General features: G+C 37.7%; 2 pseudogenes; one reads left to right on the top strand and one right to left on the bottom strand.

Annotated features, from left to right (window-relative positions):
- The first annotated feature begins 851 nt into the window (after positions 1-851).
- On the top strand, positions 852-3,895 carry LOC120131412 (annotated as a pseudogene).
- Positions 3,896-4,043: 148 nt separating this feature from the next.
- LOC120131530 lies at positions 4,044-4,897 on the bottom strand (annotated as a pseudogene).
- Positions 4,898-5,161: the final 264 nt, after the last annotated feature.

Below are 5,161 nucleotides of genomic sequence, written 5' to 3'. Positions count from 1 at the left end.
TCAATATTATATTTCGAGTTCATTTCAATATTATATTTCGAGTTCGAGTTGAACTTGATAATTTTTAGTTCGTGAGTTTGAGTCGAGTTGAGCTTACTTTTAAAGTTTGAGTTGATCTCAGTAATACTCGAGTTCGACTTGGCTCGTTTAACAAACGACGTCGTTTGGTTTAATTTTTTTTTTTAAAACAAAATTGACGGTTTTTTCTGGTTTTCAGCCGGTCCGGTTCGAACGGTTCAACGGTTCCGGCCGGTTCACTAATAACGGTTCAACCGATTTAGTTTGAACCGGACTAGACAACGTTTTCCGGTTGAACCGATCGGTCCGGTTTTCAAAACAATGGTTTTTAGGGGTGAGGGACAAATGTGCATGTGAAGATCAAAACAGGACAGGAAAAAAATCATAGTTTGCTGTGCATATCGAGTGTTGAGAAGCTTGGATGAGTGGGACTGTAGCAAGGGTCAACTCCTAGCATTATTTAAATCATATGGGGGCAAGGCAGGATGTCACCTAAACATAATATTATATGGTGCATGAGAATACGCAAACCCTTTTTATGCGGATGAAACCAATATGATGGAATGAGTATGTTTGTCTTTTCTCTACCCATCACATTCCCATGAATGTCATTATAACATCATGCCATATATGCATCCATGATGACCATGACTAATGAACAAAACATGGGTCCAACAAATTTTGATATCAACTGGCCCAACTTTCTTGTTTTCTATAAATCCTGTCCAATGGTCACCACCCAAAATGCAATATGAGCCCAGTTTGTTTATCTCTCGGGCGTCAAAATCAGCCTTACAAGTGAACCGAGCAGGAGATAAAATAAGTGAACTGCCTCCCTCTGTTTCTACTTTTATGGTGCTTCTCGTTTTACCTTCAGCTTCTCCGACTGGAACTACCTTGGGTTTCTGCTTGGATGCCGAGAAATCGTAGGAAATTATAAGAAAAGAGGAATCTTTTGACTCCAGCTAGGACCAGTAAATCTTCGTTCGACTCATATTAGACTTGGGTTTTTGTTTATTTTGCGCGAACTGAAGCTCGCAATGTGAATTTTTTCGCCCTTCTACCCCACTGATGGCCATCTCTCGTGTGTTCACCTCGTTGACTGAATTAACTTTGCCTTTTCATAGGCACCGCTTTGTGGCTTCTCAATTTTATCAAACTTTCTTTTCAAAACACAGTCTTGGAACAATTCAGATTACCGTATGCAGCCACCGATATTCCAACTTTGTGCTTAGAAGAAGACAACCAAAATTTAGTATCTTCACACGCTGGTGTAATAGAACCAATATGTAACGAGTGATGATGAAGATGAAATGACGCAATGAGCGAATGCTTCTTCGAGGCAATTAGAGAGAATGGCGAGGGCACCCTCTGATGTTCTTGAAGAAATGAATGATAAGCTGTCATCAAGAGAGTTGCAGTTAGTTCTAGTTTACTTTTCTCAAGAAGGGAGAGATTCTTGGTGCGCCCTTGAAGTATTTGAGTGGTTCAGAAAGGAGATCAATGTTGATGATGAGACAATGGAACTCATGGTTTCAATTATGTGTAGTTGGGCCAAGAAGCTGATTGAAGGAGAGGGTGATGCCGATGGTGTGGTTGACATCCTTGTGGACATGGATTGTGTGGGGTTGAAACCTGGTTTTAGTATGATTGAGAAGGTGATTTGGATGTATCGGGAGATGGATAAAAGGGAGGGAGCTGTTATATTTGTGAAAGCAATTTTGAGAAGGTGGATTTCATATGAAGAGGTGGATAGTGAAGGACAAAGGGTGGACCGGCTGGCTATCTTTCTTGGAAGATGATGGTATGCTATCTTAAGCTTTGATTATTAGTTTGTGTCTTAGAAATTGAATTTTCTGTTCTTTTCATGTAATAGGCCATTGAATCAAATTTGATTGATACTGGCTGGTTGGATATTTTTCATTGTTATACTACTGTTGAATGTTGATAATGATAAGTTGTTTATTTCCCCTCTTATTCTTGGAAATAATGATCCCTACTGTTTGAGCTTAATCATTTGTTAGTATTTATTGTTCTTGTTTGTTGCCTGTATGGCTCATTACTTTCTTGATCATCTATAGGGTCGAGAAGTTCAACCATACTATGATCACTATGTTATACTTGGCCAGGATCAGGACATTATTCTTATGTGCACAAGTCACAATTGAATGTTGCGGTTTCTTGTTTTTACCCTGCATTGAAAGCAATTTCTTAGGGGGGTTTGTTGAAAAGATTATTATTAGGGGTAATAATCTTTTCCGTAATCTTATTCTCACGTTTGGCTTGGTCTCATTCTCATTTGTCAGAAAAACAATATCATCAATAGTAGCCCCTTTTGACGAAAGGGTAAATGTCATTCCCATTCATTCATTAGGTATTTGTCAATTCTACTACTTTGGAAAAAAACTACTCCTAAAATGATGATTTTCTTCATATTGATCCATCTGTTGTATATATTTTTAACTAAATAGCCAATTGTTTGGGTGTAAGTTTATAAATATTTTTGTTTCATACCAGTTTAATATTTTAAATGATGTTACACGTATTTAAATAGTATTTTAATATTTAATGTATTTTTTAAATATTATGTTTATGATGTCTCTGATATTATTTTTAGAATATATTGTCTAAATATCTAGTATCTCATAATGTAAATTCGATTGAGAATATTTGATTGAGATAATGTAAATTGATTCGAGTTTGAGTGTCTGACCTTTATTTTTTATATCGTGAATCACACACACCCTTAAGTATCTCTTGATTTATTGCAATTCAATATGTATGTCTTACTTTAGTTTTTCTTTTTCCCGATTCTTTGTCAATAATTGATTTACCTATGTTCTGCCAGGTTGAGGGTAACTATGGGGATGTCATCAGATTGGTGATTAACCTTAGAGAATCCGGTTTGAAGCCTGAGATTTACAGCTACTTCATTGCAATGACAGCAATAGTAAAAGAGCTTAACGAATTTGCAAAAGCCTTGCCAAAGTTGAAAGGTTTTGCAAGGTCTGGCTTGGTTGCTGAATTTGATATGGAAAATATAGAGCTTATAGAAAAGTATCCATCCGATCTTCTTTCTGATGGAATTAAATAGTCCAATTGGGCCGTTCAAGAAGGAAGTTCTTCAATTAATGGGTTGATTCATGAGAGGCTTCTTGATATGTATATTTGTTCTAGTCATGGACTTGGAGCCGAAAGACAGCTGTGGGAGATGAAGCTTGCTGGTGAAGAGGCTGATGGATACCTTTATGACATTGTTTTAGCTATTTGTGTCTCCCAGTAGGAGAGTAGTGCAATATCACGGGTGCTTGCTAGGTTGGAGATTTCAAGCTCCCTATGTAGGAGGAAAACTTTATCCTGGTTATAGAGAGGTTATATTTAAGGAGGACATATAGGCTATGCTGCCGAAACGGCGGTCAAAATGCTCAACTTGGGTTTATATCCAGCTGCTAGGTAACATTGGAACTTATATTGATCTCTGCAAACGACTATACGATGCGAGTTAGATCGGACCTTGCCTTTTATATCTGTACATAAAAGAATATAAGCTTTGGGTTATAAGAATGCTATAAAGGTTTGATAATGGAATTTTCAGTACACTTTCTAGGTCAAGTATTTATTGGAAAAGCATAGGAGTTTTGTGAACCTGAGTTTTAGATAGTTTTAGATGGCCGTATAGAAGATATGCAGGCCAAGCTTGGAACACTAGAAATACATGGGGAGCATCTTGTTCTTTGGGTCATATAAATATTGTGTACATAGTATATTATGGCTATTGGCTACTGTATGCATAATGAAGTATTTCCTCTAAATGTAAATAAGGAGGCTGCCTACTACTACAAGTATGTTGTTGCGGTAATCTTTTCTAGCTTTTTAACCCTTGAATATACGTGTACTTACGTGTTATAAGCTGCTTTTATCATACAAACGATTCTAGAATTTGGGGTGGTTGATTTACTAATTCTTCATTTCTGCATATTAGAATGAATCTTGCAGACTAGTTGGCAAATTAGAATGAATCTCTTTTAAGGCACTAGATTAGAGAAAGCAGTGAAAGCACCTTGCTGAAACTCCACTGCTTCGGAGCAAAACAACAATAAAAAGGCAGGGGAAAAATTATCTTTATTCAGGCTTCAACTTCACTGCTCAACTTGCTTCCGTGTACAAGATTTCAAGCTCAGCCCACCAAAGGGGGAGAGTTTTGAGGTTGCACCATCAGGTCCCACTGCTGTTATCTCATTTAAGTTGGCTGCGATTTCTCTCATTATTGGTCTCTCTTTTGCAACAGGATTAACGCGTGTTTTAACCACTTGAAACAAGCTGGCCAGCTCATCTTGTTGGAAAAATTTAAGAGTTGTATCCACCATTTCTTTCAAGGGTACGGTTGATACCTTTTCAAGTAGTCCGAGGCCCAGTCTGCAACAGAAGGAGCCATTGTCTACCGAATATGGGATCCTACAAGTTATCATTTCAAACAATATTAAGCCGAAGCTATAAACATTGCTTTCTGGTCGGGATTCTAAAAGCATCATGGTAGCTGGTCCCACCTTGGGTGTGGTACCATTGTTCAAGAAGCTGAAATCAGATATTTTGGCAGCATAGTCTTCAGTTAGATACACTGCGCAAGACTGCAGGTTTCTGTGGGGTATAAGGGGAGTTAGCTGATGCATGTGCTCAAGGCAGAATGCTATTCCAATGGCTATTCTTAATCGCATTACCCAGTCCAAGTGCTCGGCTTCTCGTACTGCATCATATTCGGAATTTGGTGCATACTTGTCTTACGATACAGATGCAAGTTAAAAGGAGTTGCTGTGTAGATGTTCAAAGAGTGTTCCATTAGGAACATTCTCAAAAACCAACATTCTTGTGAAAGGCGCATTTTATTCGCAGTAGCCTATGAGGTTCACAAAAATTCTCGTGGCTCGCTTTAAGACAAAGCGTCTATCTGCAAGGATGAAAAATATTTGATATTCAGAAATGGCCGGAAAGCTATCGAGAGTTAAGACTACAGCGATTAATAATACTGCAGTACATTGTTTCTAATTTTAAATCCATCACTAATGCCGAATAATTTCTTTCCTTTCTTTTTAAAGGTGAATCTATTTGTATATGCTGAATGATGAAAGAAAAAACAGGGTTTCTT

The sequence above is a fragment of the Hibiscus syriacus genome, unplaced genomic scaffold (genome assembly GCF_006381635.1).
Source record: "Hibiscus syriacus cultivar Baekdansim isolate YM2019G1 unplaced genomic scaffold, ASM638163v2 tig00110556_pilon, whole genome shotgun sequence".
NCBI classification, from domain to species: Eukaryota; Viridiplantae; Streptophyta; class Magnoliopsida; order Malvales; family Malvaceae; genus Hibiscus; species Hibiscus syriacus.
This window is presented reverse-complemented; position numbering and strand designations above follow the sequence as displayed.